Source organism: Myripristis murdjan, chromosome 1 (assembly GCF_902150065.1).
Source record: "Myripristis murdjan chromosome 1, fMyrMur1.1, whole genome shotgun sequence".
NCBI lineage: Eukaryota > Metazoa > Chordata > Actinopteri > Holocentriformes > Holocentridae > Myripristis > Myripristis murdjan.
In genome coordinates, this window is record NC_043980.1 from 40,173,122 (window position 1) to 40,192,988 (window position 19,867).

A 19,867-nucleotide genomic window follows, 5' to 3' on the forward strand; every position below is an offset into this window, starting at 1 on the left:
CAAATATCTGTAGCTGTCATTTTGACTTGTCAAAATAATAATCACAGTGTAATTATTAATGGTCAGAATACATTTGTAGATATCTATGAGGTTAACTGTGGCATTAACACATCTCTCACTGGTCAATTTATCAAATGTTTCACAGTGCAGATCCCTGGATATCTGTTGGTCACACGGCAATGTATAGGGCAGAAATAACTAATTACATTTAGTTATTCATATATTTTCTTTTAATTCTTTTTACTAACATTTTGCAGAGATCCTACCAATTTTATGGTCATACGTTTGTAATTGAGTTTTATTTATTATTTTATTTATTATTTTACTTATTTATTTATTTACTTTTTCTGGTAATTGCCTAATTAGCTCTAATGTTGAGGCAATTAGTAATTGCTTTATTAAATTAAATTAAATTAAATTTAGCTTCTTTTTTTTTCAAATTTTGGTGGTAACTGTATCATAATTTAATTGTAATGTAATTAAATTTTAAATATATAATTTTTTTGAAAGAACATGAATTTGCTCAGATTTTTAAGGAATACAGTTGGTAATTTCTGTTTACTTTGGTTGGTTTTTGCCTGACGCCATTTTACATCATATGCATGAAAGAGTACAAATCAGGTTCTGCCTAAGCAACAGGTACTGGACACACAAACTGCAGCCAGTGAACTGAGAAAAAAGCAGAAGCTGCCATTATTTTATGCACAAACGTGCACAGTTGTAGGGGAAAAGCTCATCTAATACTGTTCACTTTTCTTTTGCATTTTTAATGCTCTACTTTTTACTTTAACCTATTCTGACTTTTAACTGAAATGCCCACAAAGTAATATCCTATTTGAATGGAATATTATTTGCCTGGGCAAGGATCCTAATAAAGAATAAAGGATATTACTGGAGCATTTATTGTTGTTAACTGAGTCAGAGAGAGGAAAGGAAAGAGAGAAAGAGCGAGATTTGGAGGAGAAATAAATAGATGAGAGGACTGTCATCCCTGTTCAAATCCTTCCCTCCTTCCCCTGTTTTACCCATTCGTCCATCCTGTCATCCTGGCCCAAATCTCTCACATCCTTCATCTCAGTTCAATTCAGTCGCTTTAATGGTGTGACTGTTTATCAGAAGCAATATTTACAAAGCAGGGTACAAAAAGCTAACAAACAGCAGTTTATATAATCCATATATTAGTATCTATATCATTTATTTGCTAGAAATCTCTTTACATATTCACCCAACCCTGTCTTCTAAACATTGTGTTCCCATACAGCTAAATTTCATTCTTAATTACCTCTTGGGGAAGCATGTTTGTTGTAGTTTCCGTTGGTTTCTGATGTATCATATATACGTTTCTAATCAACATATCTCATATATCATGTCAGCCGACATTTTAACCAGTTTCATTACCTTTAGCCAGCAAAACTATTTTGCTAAAGTTAGGGAAAGCTTAGGCTTAGGCATAAAAACCACTTGGTTAAGGATAGGGAAAGCTCAGGGTTAGGCATAAAAAACGCACTGTCGCGGTCATAACTCAAGGTTTGCAAAAAATGAATACCGCTATTGCTTCTCAATGGAGTTGAGATGCAATAGTGGAGATGACAAACATAGTCTTTGACAAAAATACATTCCCACTCGAAACGTAATTGAGAATGCAGTTTGGATATATATGAAAGTAATTGTAGAACTAGGGCTCAGTCAATTTCCTAAATAATATTTGACATGAAAACATGTTCTTTACGATAGCATATAATGACTGATATTTAATTATTCAGTACGTGTGTACTGTTGTAGAACACATCATAATTATGATGTTCATCATAAAATAAGTATCTGCAATAACTATTCATTATTTGGTTTGAAAACTTCTACAAATAGATTTTCAAACTTTTCCATGTTCTGGACCCTGTCTATTCTGACAAATAGGCAGTGTGGTGAGATTAAAATATAATGTTAAAACCATTACTCATACTTTTTTTTTGGATCATAACATTTTCTTGTTAATTAGTGAAAATCAGCCATTCCTCATTGTGCGAAGAGACCCCCTGGGAAGCCCCTTAAGGTCCCCTGGGGGTCCCCGGACTCCATTTTGAAAAACTGTTGGAACAGAACATAATTACCAATATCTCAAATAATGTACAGCATTCCAAACGTAGCTTCTGCAAGTCACTGAAGAGCCAGTAAGGCATGTCAGACATTGTAATCTCTCTCTCTCTCTCTCTCTCTCTCTCTCTCTCTCTCTCTCTCTCGCTCGTGTTTGTCTATGTCTCTCTACCTCCATGGGAACTTTCTAAGAAGCCACTGTAATGCTGTACTGGGGTCAGCCAGAGGTTAAAACACTCATAAATATTTCACCTGCCCAACAAGATGAAGAGAAAGCACTATACTTGACTTGGTGTGTCGTGCTCACAAAGAGCAGTGGGGGAGGAAGAGTGAGGCATGTCACGTCCTGCAGACTGTGTGTGTGTGTTTGTGTGTGTGTGTGTGTGTGTGTGTGTGTGTGTGTGTGCGCAACGTTTTGCTGTCCTTGTGAGCACCAGTTTGAATTTTATGCCGTGTGTTTCCAAAATAAAGACATTTTTGCCTTTTTTCAAGGATTAGGGATCGAATGATATTGATTTGTCATGGTACTGATATTGTTTATTAGTGACCAAGGACACTGATAACTGATATTTTAGGCTGACCTTTATTGGTAGGGAATTTGAAAACTGCAGCATCAAACTGTACAGTATTAGATACGCCAATACAAATTAATAAATGTTTAATTAGCATTTCGTTGAAGATATGTTTTTGGAAAAAAAAATCTCAGAAAATGAGCCATCTTTTTAATAGAAATACAAGAGAGTTATATTTATAATTATTACAATTTTATACATCATTTTCAGATCAGTGATGCTGGATCAGATGCTTGGGAAAATTGAATATGTCCAGTTAAACTGAAATGGAAACTGTAGCTCTTTTGTCTTTAAAGCAAGTGAGGCCAACATGCTACTGTACAACTTCATGTTTTTAACTTTCTACCAAACTAAATGAAATATAAAAATCTGACATTTAAAATGAAATTAAAATTGTAACTATATTAGCAGAAACATGGCCCCACCCACTTGCTTTTGTTCTGCTGTCTTTCAGACAGACAGGCGGAGTCTGAGTGGTTTTCATGTTGGCCATCATGTAAATCACAATTACAGTGCTCATGATAAGGAAAATTAGGAATATCAAGCCCGATAATCTGGGATCAATAACTGACTGATCCCTAATTCAGATTTGGGTTAATGGTTAAAATTTGACTAAGGCTGGGACTGGGTGAGGTTAGTTTAGATTTAGATAATTTATAATGGAAGGTCCTCACAAGTATTGTAATTCAAGTGTGTGTGTGTGTGTGTGTGTGTGTGTGTGTGTGTGTGTGTGTGTGTGTGTGTGTGTGTGTGTGTGTGTGTAAAGCACTTGCCCTCACAAGTGCCGGGGCAGCTCCAGTGAGTCACAGTGCCATGTATACTTCTCTCATCCAACATTTACAAGCCTTCTGCTCCCTCCCTCCCTCTCCCCCTCTCCCTCTCTCTCTCTCTCTCTCTCGTTCTCTCTCTATATTTATACCTCTTCCTCTCTCGCTCTCTCTGCTGCCAACACATTACCCATGCTCCACTGCTCTTCCCCTCTTCTCCATCTCCTATTTTCCTTCACTTGCCGCCAGGTCTTTGTTGTTATATTTGCCCTCTTTTTGCCTGTCTCTTCTCTCATTTTCTTTTCTCGTCTTCCTTTCTTCTTACTTGCATTGTCTTCCATTCTCCATCATCATCTTGTCTCTGTCCTCTTTCCTTATCCTTTGTTCTTTTTTCCTTTTTTTCTCTCAACTTTGTCTCCTTCTCCCCTCATATTTGTTTCCCTTTTCTCCTCTGTTTCTTACATTTCCCTCTCACCTTTTCTCTTTTCTTCTGCTCCTTTTCTCATCTCTTTTCATAATTTCCCTTTGATGTCTCCTTGCCTTTCCTTTCTCTCTTTGCTTTCTTTTTGCTTTCTCTTTTTTCTCTTCCTCTGTTCTCCCCGTTTATTCTCATCCCTTTTTTCCTTTGTTTTTTTTTATCTCCCGTTTCTCTTTATTCTCTTCGCTCATTTCTCTTTGTTTTTCTGCCACTCTTTATTTTCTTCATTTTCTTTCCTCTCTTCTTCCCCAGCCATCTCTTGTATTGATTCATAATTATAATTTTAAAAAAAAAGAAAAAAGAAAAAAAACTATAAGATGTTTCTTCTCCTATAGCAGAAGTCTTATTACTCTCGATTCTACTCTGTGTGACAGGATTTTTATACCTGCTGAACGTCTTATAATTTATATTTTTGACACTAATAACTTTTGAAGAACAGCTATAAGGCCCTGCTGTTATGTAGCATTCATAATGCTATGACTTTCCAAAGCTATTTTCCTCAGCAAAGACTCACCATGATTAAAAGGAAATATCTCCTATGTCTTTTGGCCAAAACGTTGTATAGGCCTGCTGTTGTTTGTGTTTGAAAAACAGTATCGCACAAAAAGAAAAATAAAGTCATGCTTGATTTTTACTTATGCTTGTTTAGAGGAGTGTGCGTCAAATACAACGAGTAAATACCAGCAGAATCAGCCGTGTTGACACAATGGAAACGCCACAGTGCTCACTGTCAGATGTCAAAATTTGCTGAGAAACCTTAGCGCAGAGATGAAGTTTGGTTTTAGGGTTAGTTGGTTGTCATTCCTGTTTTTTGCATCAACACTGGGTTAATTGAAAACTATTTCTGTCTGTCAGAATCCATACCTTCCGTGTAAACCGGTGGTTTTCAAAGTGGGGTCTGTGGGGACCTCCAGGAGCCCTTGATGGGCTTTTAAGGGGTCCTCAGCAAAAATGAGGGCAAGTTGAATTTCACTATCGTTGAATTTGTTAGAAATTATTTAAATAAAAAGGGTTTGGGTAGGGTTAGGTGAGGGTGACGGTGAAGGTTATGAAAGATTATGAAATAAAATTAAAACATGTAAAAAATAAAAACAAATATAATACAACAAATCATTCATTCATTCATCTTCTAAACCGCTTATCCTCACTAGGGTCGCGGGGGGTTGCTGGAGCCTATCCCAGCGCTCACAGGGCGAAGGCAAGGAAACACCCTGGACAGATCGCCAGTCCATCGCAGATAATACAACAAATGAAACCTGAAAATAATAATAATAATAATAATAATAATAATAATAATAATAATAATAAATCAAATTTATATAGCACTTTTCTAAGTACTCAAAGACGCTTAAGAAGACAAGAAGACAGAAGATAAAAAGCTCAGAACAAGATAACCAGAGTAAAACAGTGGGCAACGTGCTAAGAGGCACGCCTGTAAAAATGAGTTTTTCAAAGAGACCTAAAAGATGGAGGTGAGTCTGCCGAGCTGACCATGTCAGACAGCACGCTGCATAGCTCAGGGGCTCTGATGGAGAAGGCACAGCCATATCTGAGGATCTCAGGGAGCGAGAAGAAGGAGATCACAAATATAACTGGCTCCAAGTCCAAGCCCCTTAGAGCTTGAAGTCGTCACTAAGATCTTAATATGAGGTTTATAAACACGGTGTCTCGTCTGAGGAAGAGCCAGGAGCCTGAAATGTCACCACTGAGTTTGGGTGCAACATAAACAGGAATCAAGAGAGCTCTAGTCTGCGGACTTCTTTTTGTTCTGTTATCAGTATGGCATCTAAATATCTTGTCATATCAAGATCCCAAAATCTGTTCAAAATCAGTTCAAATGGTGGTCCACAGCTTAATGAAAGTCAGCTTCTGAAACATGAAAAAGGCTGAAAACCCTTCACCATCTACAGACTTACTCACTGACTCACTGGGAATGAAACTCTCTCTGCGCTGGGTTTAATTGAACAGAAAGTCCGTGATGGCAAGTACAAGGTGCTCTTTACATAACCCCGATTACCACACCCCCTTTCCTCTAACACCCACACCAAACTTTTATACGAGTGCCCGTCCTAATTTACCACAAAATGAATGGTGCTTCCATTTGTCCTTGAGAAGTCATTGAGAGAACGCTCATCATTTTAGGTTGCACATTTAATGAACCAGACAGCACTGCTGGACACTATCTCTCTCTGAATGGTGTCCCAGAAAAAAAAAAAAAAAAAATGTTTTTCAGGATAATATTTTTCATTTATAACACTGGAAGCACATGACAACCTCAGTCTCTGTTTGGAACTTTTGATGCTGCGACAGAAGCAGCAGAACCTTCGTGCCTTTAATTTCCAAATTCAACACTTCTGCCTCAGCTGTAGAAAATGTTTCATGACTCTCAGACCAAGCTCAACTATTGACGATGTCCTGTATTGTGCAGTGTCAAAATGCAGGGCTGTCAATGGGAAACTCCAGCAAGTAAACTGGTCATACCTTTTTACATATCGACACTGTCGATATGTAATTAAACCTGGGACACTGGAGGTCATGGTCAGGCAGTTCTGTTGCAGTGTGCTCTTGTTCAGTCTTAATTCAGATGTTCAGTTCAGGATATGCTGGAGAGAGCTTTTGATTAAGCTTTGCTGAATGCTTCCGATCCTTTGAACTCAAAGATTTTGAAACTTCTAACAAGAATTTTGGATATGCTTGGATGATATATGTTATATCATATCACATGTCATATGTTTCTAGAGAACTTGCCCTAATCAGCTGTGATTTGGAATCAGGTAAACGATCATTTGATCTTTTATCTTCAAAGCAGCCCATTTGGAAAAGTACTCTTCCCAACCTTCGCAGCTGCCTTTTGGCCCTCCGGTCGCCTGCAGATGATAGATGGGGTATTTTCCATGAAAGAAAAGCCAGTGCGAGCAATTGAGTGGACAAGGCCACGGTCAGATGTCCACTTCAAGAGCAATTTCAAGGTGAATTGTGACGACAAAAGAAACAACATTCTTTCGTTCCCTCTTTCTGTCCCTTTCTCTTTAACAGCTCATAGCTGGAGAAACAGGCAGGAGACAGAGGCAGGAATAAAGCGAGAAAACAGAACTGCAGAAATGCAGGAGACACTGAGGGGAAAAACCCACAACATTCATAGTGCAAAACTGAAGTCTTGAAAAAAACATTCTAATTTATTCATGTCAGCAGAGAAAATCTAAATCCCCTTGGATCTGGCTGAAGTAAATGTAAAATATTTTTACTTCACCAATCACCACTTATTGATGTAATCAACTATTCACCATCAACTGCCAGTTTCAATTGTTTTGGTGTAATAATTTCTCAATTGCTTTTTACATAACAATCAATAATGGAAGTCAGTGATCTAGTGATCAACAAAAAAGTAGCTAAACTTTTTTTCCTTTCTTTTTTTTTAAAGAGCATTTTCTCATTTATTTCAAGGTTCTGTAGAAACCTCAGGTCTAATAGTTCAGTTTAGTTCAGTCATTACTGGGTCTAGTTTAACATTCCTTTCTTATGTATGCCATGAATTTAGGTCCTAAAGAATTAAGCCAGACTAATAATGTGGAAAGCCTGATTCTTCAAACAAAAAGTTGGATAAACTGGGCTTGGGTGTGCTGAATCACACCAACAAAACGTGTTTGAATCGGAATTTGCATGAGACCAGTTGTGAGCAAACTGGGGAGGAATGAGAGAAAGAAAGTGAGGGGAGAGAGGGGAGCCGATATCTGTAACCTGAGAAGGCAGGCGAGAGGAAAACAATTTGTCATGCTGTCCTCCACTGTGTCCTCTGCCTCGCCGTTCTTTTCATTTCCACTCTTCCCTTTTTCACTCTTTTGTCAACCATCCTTCATCTTAGTTGCTGTCTTGTTCGCTCGCGGCAGCCTCATTGAACATTCAAGGTCCAAAACACACAAAAAAAGAATTCACAGGCGTAATGTTTCAATGTATTATCTGGAGAACTTTGTAGTTCCTGCTATTGTACTTCTGACTAAAGAAACATTTACCATAGACTCACAGGATGTCTCACTCAGCCGACGCAGATGCTTTAAAACACAATAGTACAACCCTTACAAAAATGTCACATGTGATATATGCCTTTTCATAAGGGAAAATTTGAATTCAACATGTGGATGTACCACATGTTGGCAATATTCACTTGTAAAGAGAAAATAATGTCACTTTTGACATTAGACCAAATCATCTCTTTAAGAGGAACTTTTTCATATTGTTGGCCGATGCTTTACGTGCTGCTTCATTTCGTTGCAGTCCATTCCCACAGAACAGGGTCCTCTCTCCGTTTTGTAGGTGTAACGTTCTGTTGTAGCCTGCATGTCACTGTAAAACCATGTCATCGCTCATATTGATATCTGCGTATTATTCAGCCTGTCTCACTGTAAAATGGGAGCAGATTGTTGGATTACATTTGAATCCAAGTTAAGTTAAACCAAAAGTGTTTATGGTGCATTCGAAAAAGCTGGAAAAGACAGATACAGATTGCATTTTGTGGTGGACAGTGAACGTTTTCCTGGAAGCTTCACAGTATAGTAAATAATATAGTATTGTAGATTTTGGATGTAATACAGGATTAAATTCTCTTTCTAATTATGGTAACTTTTGGGTTTAAGATGCCATTAGATTTGGTTGTGCAGCATTTATTTTTTTACTTAAATTATTTAATTATTTTATTAGTATTTTTTAATTGTTATTTACTGTCAAAATGTGGCCAATATTTACTGTAATTTTTAATATTGATATAAAGTATGACGGCTGATTCTGCTGGTATTTACTTGTTATGAATTGCTATCAGTGCATGTTAATTAAATCATTTTGCTTCACATGTCTCAAGGTGAAGTTCTGTACGTAGTTGAAGAAATAACTCCACCCACTGCTCCCATATGTTCTAATAACAAAAATCAAACATAATTATAAAATTGTGATACTTGTAATCCATAATAAATTAATGAAAGGTTTTCCAGCTGATTAACACTCAAGTATAACTCAGTCCATTAATTAAGAATCTTGTTGATTCCTCTGTTTCTGCTCATGTTTATTCATTTTCCTGTTACTGTAAGGATTCATTTAATTTTATTTCTCGCTTTGCTGCATGGAAAGAACTCATCCGGGTCAGGTTTACTTCAGAAAGATCAAATCATTTTTCCAGCAGACAGTTTGACAAACTCTGAAAAGAATATGAAACTACAAACACTCACAGTGGAAGCCTGAAATGAACTGTTTGAAAAGAGATGATGATGGATGGAAAGGAAGGAAGATGAGACAGAGACATAGGGAAAGACCAGATCATTGTTTATGTTCTAAAAACATGTCTGTCCTCAGGCCTACGTCTTAACACGAGAAGACAGGTGGCTTATTTCTATTTGTTAAACCAATCAGAATCATCAAGGGAAGGTCTCCTCTTCAGCAGTTGAAGAACCTCATTATTTAAGGCATGGTTCTTCACACACTTTGTGTGGTTAGTTAAAAGTAAGTTATTTGGTGGCAGCAGCATGAAATTAAAAACTGCAACTAACAGTTATTGTCATTATCGATTAATCTGCATGTTATTTTCTCAATGAATGGATTAATGGCTTGGTCTGTAAAACATCAGAAAAAATTGTTCTGTCTGACCTACAGTCCAGAACCCAAATATTACATGCATTATAACAACCAACCCAGAAATGCAACTATAACCATTATAAAGGCCAGAATAATTTGATTTAAAATGCTTAAAGAGCCATTTTATACTGAAAAATTACTAAGGAACCATTTTTAAAAAATGTATTTGTGTGCTTTTGTATGTTTTTCCCTTTTTTCAGTTTTCAGTTTTTTACTCATTTCTGTCACTACTATCCTCATTTGTCGTCTTGTCTTTTCTTTGCCTTTGTCAGTTATACTTAATTGTTAATTTTGTATAAAGTATGTCTTGTCTTGTCGTATAATTATGATGTTAACCCAAAATAAACAAATGTTTGTTTATTTGTTTAAATAAAAAGCTCCTTGTGTAGTCCTATCAGATACACCTTGTGACATACCCAGTGTATTTTGAATGCAAGCAGAAAGCCCCCTCTGACTGCAGCCTTAAAGCTTAACAGCACTTTCTTGTCTATGAAGGTTTTTGAATTTCTGCTCGCGTTTCCCAAGACAAAATGTAGTGTGAGTGTACATCAGGCATCCAAAAATCACCTTAAAGTTACTCCTAACATTGCCTTCTGTGGCTCTCAAAGGGTTAATGACTTGATCTTATGACATTCATGGATGTCTACAAGCTGCGCTTTATATTACAAATGCATAAAATGCTAAACAGAAATCAAACAAATGATATTTAATATTCTTAGAATAATCACATGAAGGAGCCAAGGCTCGTTTATCATAATTAGAGGTGATATTTTTACACCACAACACAGGTTATTGTTACGCATGAGGTTAGAAATGTATATAAATGAGCTACAAGTAACAGCCTGTCACTCAAGTACGTGTCATAGGAAACAGTGCAAGCAAGTAGTAGGCCTAATCCTTTGCTTATACCAGCAAAAAGTTGTTTAGAGCAGATATCCGTATTGCATGATAAATATTCATGAGAGCAAAGGAGAAAGCAGTAGCATTATGACACACATATCTTGCCTACTTGAACAACACACATAAAATCCAGCCATTAGTTCCATGGATATTATTCCAAACTAACTGAATAAGTTGGCCTTTTAAGAGTTTGAAATGCATGTGTGTGTGGTTAATTACTCCTGGAGAGACAGACCAGATGACCCCGCCTTGGTTATTTTAAAGGCTGATCAATACCTGTGGATTGTCTATTAACATCTGCAACCCCCCACTGCCGTGTTATTGTTATTTGCACATTTAAAGCTACATTAAGCAATCTTAAATGCATTTTTAACCGTACAATGACCCCTTACAATGTGAGAGTCATCACTCTAGGTTTTTTCCCCCAGACAGTTTACAGCCAGCCTGTTATTCTTTCCTGCTCTCTAAATTTCTCTATCAGCCCCAGAAAAGCTCCACCTCAGCCCTCCTCTTCACCCCTCACTGCTTTTTACACTTCATTTGAAAATTCTCTGAAACCACATTCTCTGCAAATAAGCGTATCAAAATTTCAGATCAATTGTGTGAGTGCCTCTGTTGCTGCAATCACTGTGGCAACAGAAAAGGGTCATTCAAAGCAGTTTAACTTGTGGCTGAAATTCTGCAGTGTCATCACATTTCCGATTTGGAGGTCAGAGACAAAATCAGACAGGTTATCCGGCAGCGGAATGTATCCCCCAACTGAATACCAAAAATGCATTTATTTTTTTTTTTTCAAAACTACAAGTACTGCACCGTGAACCTGGAAGCAGGACTGACTCTGTAACTACAAATGGATTTTGACCCTCTAGTGGTCAGAAATCAGTTACTGCAGCTTTAAGCAAGTAAGTTATTACATAAGGGTGCACTCTCAGGTAAAGATAAACTTAGAGTGTGGCATGACATTGCCAAAAAAAATCACTTTTAATCACAGTGGTCATGGTAGCAAGCGGCATGCAACCCCAAATGTTTGTGTTCAAATAGAAATTCAATTTGCAGTGGCACTTGCATGTGTTTGGGGACACAATTAGCCATCTACTTAGCCATCTATTGAGACTGTCCTCTGGCAGTCTGCGTAAAGAGGCTGGTGGTGCTATGGATTGGTCAATCAACATGACTTCGACTCAAATCCAGGCTATAGCAGTGTTCATTTTTAGGTAGCTAACGTCAGCCACCTAATGTTACCCACCTAATATTACCAAATGTTAGCTAATGTTTTGTAATGTTACATTACCTTTCCCTAACATCAATAATAACATTTTCCTAACCTTAACCAAGTAGTTTTAGTGGCTAGTGGCTAGCCAGTTTAGGAAATAGTCCCTTGGGTTGTATTAGAGGGTTGGAACAAATGACCTGTGTGGTTGTATGGGTTAGGACTTGTTGGGAGTAATTGTAGGTCTACAATCATTTCCAGTTGTTTTTTGTTTTTTTTTTGCCTGCAGTAGTCTTGATAACCCATAATGCAACCCAACTGTAAGACAGTCCGACTGACACTTTCTCTTGACATGTTGTTGGACACAGTGCAAAACCTATTCATTTACCAGCATTGTTTCACTGGGGTGCTGCAAAATATTGCAAGGGCACACATCCCAGTAAATGGGATCTAACAATGCCTCTGTTCCAGCCTGCAAATAGGAGGGAGACAAAGATGGAGAGAAAGTTTTGTATTGCTTTGTAGAGACATTCAGAGAACGGTCAGAGAGACAGAGAAAGAGGGAGAGGGAGAGAAAAGACCTGTCCTTAAACAGCGGCCAGTAGTAGAAAGCGTGCATTCAAATGTCATGACGGCTCTTTCCACACAATCAATAACATCTTGTGTCTGGCTCACATCAGATTTCTAATGACAGAAAATGTGTAACATCAGTCAGCTTTGTGGACTGTGCAAGGGTTTTATGATGGTGTGTGGCTGTTTGTGGTTTTAATATCAAACCTCAGTGTTGGGTTCAGGCCTGTCTCTGTGTGGGTGTATGCGCTTCCATATTCCTTTGTAACTGGTTTTAATATCAAGCCTTCCCTGTAGTGCTTGGCTTCTGTTGGGGCTGCGTGTTTGAACAGAGCAGTGTAGAAATCCACTGTGGCTGGCTCTTGACTAGAAACGCAAGAAAGAGAGAGAGAGGGCAGGACTTTAAAAGGGGAGACAGAGAAAGAGAGTTATTAGGAGTGTGTTTGTCCAGAGATATATCGACACACACTATGATGAGCTAAGTAAAGGCCAAAGCCTGTGACAGGCAATAACCAGACACAGACCAAATATTTAGATGTGAATATCATCTCAAATAACTGAAGTGCAGGATGGGGCCTCCAATGGAACTGTGCCACTATTGATTATTTGAATTAAGTGTGATGTTGGTGGTGGCGACTACAGCATGGGCACAAATCCTGGACCTAACATGCATTTTTCAGATATTATTGATTGTCGGTAATTTATACTTTCCAAAAAGAATATTTTATTTTTATTTTGCTTCTGGAATGGCAGTATCTTAAAACCTGAAAAATGATATTAAAATGGCAAGTAGACATTTAAATAACTGCATCTTGGTTTAATTTAGTTTCAGACTAGGAAGAACTTCAAGCAGGCTTTTGGTTGAATTACCATGATTTAAAATCAAAAATCAAAAGAAATCACCAAGCAATTTATCTTTGAAATAAAGCAAAGTTACACAAAAATGGACAGCCTACTCTCTCCATTAAGAGTAAGTGCTTATTTAACTAGACAGCTGTGAAGTAAAAACCCTCCCTTGGATGCTGCTGTACTCTTTTGATATAATACATTTGTGATGTTTACTGTCTTCCAGGTATTAGTTGGTGATTGAGTTATCTAATTCACTTTTTTAGGTGAAGCCACTTTCTATCCACTTGCCTCATCTATTGATTTTAAGCTAGAGCTTGCCTACATTTCCCAGAATGTTTCAGATATACGTGTTATGATATAATATGTGTATTTTGGCAAATTTAATGTAAAATAAAGCACCGCAGAAAAAAAGCAAAATGTTATTTGTGTTATCCCTTCAAAAATATACTTCAAATGGCATTGTCAGAGCCAGATTTTTTTGTTTTATTTATATATTTAAAGAAATGTATGTATTTGTTTATTTATTTATTGTGTGTGTGTGTGTGTGTGCGCGCGCGCACGTTTAAGTATTACAACTCAATTTGTTCACAGTTGTACCATGTGGCCAGGCCGGAGCTTTTCTAAGTACATTATCTGTGACAGTGAAAGCGCACATTGCTGCAGTATGTCTACAGTTTGCCAGTACATCCATTGTGATTTTATTAAAAATCAGATCTGTTCCAGTCAGTAATGTCTAACTCTGATACAGTGGATATAATGAAGTTTGATTGATTACATATTTATTGTAAAGTTGATCAATACCATGCAAGGATCGACTGGATTCCACATTCCTAGGCATTGATAAGTTGTTGTTATCCATCCAATTTTTATTATTTCTCTCTACAAGTAACTGCATAATTTAAAAGTGAATTTAGTCAACCATTTCATTTTTAATGCATCGTAGGTATGAATGAATACATCACAAATAATTAAAACACACTTCAAGTTTCATAGACAATCCTTGCCGCCACTAAAATTCTGTGTTGATTGATTGTGCGAAATAATTACTTAATTTAATTATTTTATCATGAAACTATTAAAAAAAAATACTGAATTTATAGACTGATCTGTAAAATGATCGCTAACAAAATACTTAGCAGGAAGGCCCTTTATTGTCCTTCTTATTTGCCATCGCTCTGGAACTATTCACAGAGGCTAGTCAGTGCTGCTCTCAGAATGTCTGGATATGTCGATGATGTCCTGTTGTTTTATCAGTCAGCTTGAATTCTCTGTCATTCCACTGATTAATCAAATTAATTGGTTCCCAGTATTTTTGCCTCTGCCAACAGAGTTGGACGATGTTATGTTTTTGCACCATTAAGTCTGTTTGTCTGTTTGTTTTGTTAGCAGGATATCTCCAAAAGTTCTGAATGGATTTGGAAAACTTTGTGGAAAGGTTAGTCATGGCCAAGAAAAAGCTGATACATTTGCACGTTGATTTGTCCAAAGGTGGCATGGCGGTGGGCATTGACAATCACTAAAAGGCATATAACTTCCGAAAGGATTCACATTACATGGCAGAATTTTGTGGAAAGCTTGGTCATGGGGCAAAGAGGAGCTGATTAACTTTTCATGCTGATTGGCCAAAGGGGAATGTGGTGGTGGGTGTGGTCTATCTCAAAAAGGTGCACAACTCCAGCAACTGCTTAATGCTTGAGTTTATTTAACCAAAAAAAAAAAAAAAAAACAACAACATTGCCTTCAATTAAAAGCATGACAAGAAAGAACTGAATTGATAAAAGTTTGATTTGGTCATCTGTGTGATGTGGAAATGGCAGACTTGAGATATGCATAGTGTTGGCAGAGCTCCAAACTCTGCTGAGTGCCATCTTTCTAGTCTTAACATAAAATCAACTTTGGAAATATCACTGGCTTTACACCCCTGGATCATTAAGAGGACTTTGTTTTTTATGATGAATGTTAAGGCCCTCTGCTAGTCAAGTGGCATTTTTTCAGCTATGGACAGGTTTGGTATTTTAATGACTTGCCATAAACTTCACTGCACCTAAGAGAGAAGATAGGCACATAATTAAAATGAGCAGTGTAATTACCAAAACTCAGGCACCATGCTCTGTGTACTGTCATGTACCGTTGTGCCTTGTGCCGTGTGCGGATTCACTAGATATAAATAGAGCCCAGAGACTCAAATAACTTGGTTCATATGCCTATTTTGGTGTTTCTATTTATACTTGAAGATGTGGTTCAATTAAATATAGCTATAAATATAAAAACAGAAACAAGTAAAATAGATTCTAATGAATATACTCATTCTTAGTGAGTTAATCTCCATTTTCAGCAACTGTCCTTTAGCCGTTTCAAGTTCACAAACATTTTCTCCAAAACAAAACAAAGGGGACAGACTGCTTTTGTTATTTTCAGACCTTGAAATCTCAGGAGCCATCACAATGACAGTGGATGGACAGTGCATGGCTTGAGCACTTGTGAGCCCCTGGTGTCATGTTATAAACATCTGCACATTTGAACAAGAAAACTGCATTACATTTACATTAAAAGTTATGTTTGATGATGCTTGTCAGCTAAGTTTGCTAACTTGCGGATGGTGACTGGAGGAGCTACTGGGAGAAGCGCAGCCTTTCATGATGACGATTTTCTGGCTATCGTCTTAGCACTTGTGAAACACACCAGGACACTGATTCATTCACAGTTCACAGTATTTATTTTAATTCATACTAGCCAATAATAATCAATAATCCCACATTTACATGTACACAAAAAGCCTAATTATCACGAGTAATCAGGTTAAGGATGGAAGAAAAGGATGTAAAGTTGGGTTTACATGGACTATGAAGTTGAGCTTTAACTTTAACTGGCTGAAATATAGCCTAAGATTAGCTTAACATCTTTGCTGTGAGGGAAAAAAAAATACACAGAGACTGAAAAATTATGATGATTAAATAAATTAATGTTGGGTGTCTGTATTGCTGAATTTTGGAGTTTACCTTTCAAATTGTGAGCTTGCAACCAAATGAAAATGGATATATACATTTCTATACTGTACGTATAGTGTGTGTGTGTGTGTGTGTGTGTGTGTGTGTGTGTGTGTGTGTGTACCGTTCTGCTGGCTCAGGGCTGACTCAGCGACTGTTACAATCTGACATGAGGCTCAATGGAATACACATACGCACACACCTGGTCACTTTGGGATGGGAATAAAGTACACACTCACTCTCTCTCTCTCTCTCTCTCTCTCTCTCACACACACACACACACACACACACATACACAGAAAAGCCTATACAATATCACACATGTTGAAAATATCTCTCTGAGGATGTCTTCATATTTTCTAGCAGAGAAAGAAAGACAGAAGGTATATGAAATATACAGTAATTCATTCATTCATTCATTTTCCAAAACATTTATCCTAATTAGGGTTAGTTTAACATACAATATATAAATGAAAAATATACCAAAATGTACAAGTTGAGAGCAATGAGACCAAGTTCAGATAAATCCAGAGGCACAGACAGAGGTTGGTATGTCTTGTGATTTAGATGATATATAGGAGTGTAACCCCCTGACTTGTTAGATGATGATGATAGATGAATTTCAGGCTCTGTATATGTCAACTCAGCTAGTCGTAGCTAGATCACAGCTGCGCTTGAGTAATATTTCATTTTATCCTCTTCCAAAAATCTATAATCCATTCCTCTCCTTCTCTATCTCTCTATCCCCTGCGCTCTCGCTCTAACATCCTAAACCTTTTACTTTCTCTCTCTCTCTTCCATTTCCAAGGTCTGTATTCCGTGCTCTTCACTGCTGATATGATAAAGGCGTTTTGCTGACTCCCCACTTCTTGTACAGTGTTCCATGCAAAGGCAGTGCGTGAGTCTGTATCACAACATCATAATAGATTCAAACAATGCAACATGATGGTACATGGCTTTGATGATGTTGTTGTGAAGGCAACAAGAGGTTTGACAAAAATCAGAGGATGATTGGACTTCAGTTTGAAATGGTAGGCATATTCTCTGTTCTATAGGCTTTATCTGTTATAAAAATTGCATTTAATCTTATAAAATTACATTATATTACCATTATTTCCATGACACTATGTAGACAGTAGTTTTCCACTCTTCACCCAAGTGAGAGTGTAATATGACCTTGTATCCCTGTATTGTAGCTGGATTGTTGATTATTACCATATAAGGATTCATTTCCTGTTAGAGTAGAATAGATAACTGTTGATGTGTGAACAAGTGCCTCAGTGAGAGGTCGCTGCCCAACGTGGTAAGCTACTCACTCCTTGCAAGTAAAAATTTACTACTCAACTGGGCGTTGTCTGTCTCCTTTGTCAGTAGGTGATCTCAGAATTTTAGTAACAACTAGGTTTATCCCTAGTGTGCCACTGTTGGGTGGTAAGTAGTTATAACAGAAATAAAACTTTAACAAAAAACAGTTAAAAAAATTTCTCTTAACAGATAACATATTAATCCTCCAAAGCCTAAATGTTTCAGTGCCATATAAAATGTCCTTTATTTCTTTGTAGTAATATTCAGAAATAGTTTTTCTGGCCTATAAAGATGAAAAAACCTTTTAGCAATAAGTCATACTACCACTACCACAGTTTCTGCAACTACTACTACTATTACCAATAATAATAATAATAATGATAATAACAATAATAATAATAAGTATGAAAAACACAGTATGGAAAACTGAAAGAAAAGTTTAAAAAAAACTAACACTTAGAGAAACAACAGAGAGATGGTTGAAGCGTGGAAGTATGTTAGTATTGTCTATGCATTTAACTTTTGTGACTGAAGTACAGACGGATATTGATTTTAGAGAAAAAAGAAAATGACATTCAAAACAGCCAACAGTGACATTAAAAAGAAAAAACTGGCATAACAAATCACTGCTCCCAGAGAGTAATATGTCATTTCTCGATAAGCAATAAGTCATGTATTACTCATTATCAGGTCCTGAGGTTTTTGTTGGTTGGTTTTAGGTTGTGTCCACGCTGTGATCATTTTTTGAAAATGAAAACTTTTGCTTTGCAGTTGTGCTGCTTTTAATTTTTGAACGACTTCATCAAGGGATCTACAGGATATAAAAAAAACAACAATAATTATTTTCAGGCTGTTTCAGGAAATCGTATTGGATTTAAACAAATTAATCATCTAAAAAAATCAAAAACAACCTATCTATGACTAAACATGGCTAATGAAATGCATAAAACTATATGTGTATATGTCAGGGGCGAGCGGTCATAATAAGCTATAAATGCAGTGCATGCCCAAGCCCTTCAATTAAAACCTTTAAAATGTTGGTCTCCTAGTGTGTCCTTTTATAATATACCTTATTTCTATCATTTTGGTTGCAAACCGCTGCCTATATACACGTATCTATCTCAATTTGCTAGAGAAATGCTGGAAAGTTGACAGCTTGACGCGCGTATGCTCTCTGTGATACCAAGTATTTACAGTAGTTTTGTAGCCGGTGTTTCCTGTATATACATAATGCACATATTTATACATAATGTACACACATTTTTGTTACAAATTTCTAATGCACATTTTTATATTTCTCATTTCTTTTTTCCAATTTCTTATGATTTCACTTATGCTTATAATATATTCTACTCTACAACTGCAGCTGACCCAATTTCCCCTCGAGCATCAATTAGGTATTTCTGATTCTGATAAAGAGAAATAACAACAATAATTTAATTATGGGAAAGTCCAACTATGTTTAGTTGCACACATATTGCACTATAATGCTATTATAATCCTGTCCCCAACACAGATTGGACATGAACTTTGACGAAGCCTCTCATTGCATAATGAAAGACATGTAATGTAAACCTGCACCTGTTTTTTTGCCCCAGAGATGCTGGAGTTAATAAATGTAGTTACTGTAGTTAATAAAACGCGCTGCCTTAGGATCCAGTCCTAGCACTTCTACTGTTTGGTCTCTGTGTTCTGTCTCTCCCAGCTTTCTAGCATATCAATAAAACAGACTAATAATAGTCATAACAATAATAAATTCTGTTTGTATTGCACTTTGGAAAATAGAGTTAAAAAGCACTTTACAGACAACAAAATAACAGATAAAAGCCAAGAAGATAAATGGTAAAAATGCCTGCAGGATTTGAAAGCAGGGTTACAGAAGAACAAAACAATCAAACACAGCCAGAACAAAATAGTTGAAAACAAATGACATGAAAGTGTGTTGGTAAAAAAAAAAAAAAAAAAAAAATGTATTTAAGGAGAGCAGGGATTGCAAAGATGACACTGTTTATTTCCCTCTAAGTATGACAGTGTGGACTGAATAAAAAAACGGAAAACAACCTGTGTTACCTGTGTTACCTTCAACAGCCAATTAGCTGGACTTAAATACTTACAAAAAGTATCAGTGTTTGTGTGCTGTGTGGAGAAACGTCGAAACGACTCATGTAATAAAACAAATGGAAATGGAAATGTACAACGGAAACGGAAGCCAACAGCCACACCACAAACTCCAAAAAATGTGTTGTCGCCCCCATAGCCTAAATCATCACCAGATGATAACCCTTCCACTGCATTGCCAATGCTGTCATAAAGGTTGGTGACTGTGAGTTGTTATTAATTGTTAGGGGAACAATTAAGAAGGAGCTTCTCTCCCACATGCTCACGGTGCAATGTTCGGTTCAGGTACAGATTATGCTTAGGTTATGTTGGGAATCCATTATTTTAGGTTTATTCTGCTATGTTCAAGATTGTAGCTAATTGGCTCAGGCAGGTTAGGGTGAGGGTTTAGGGCCTGGGTA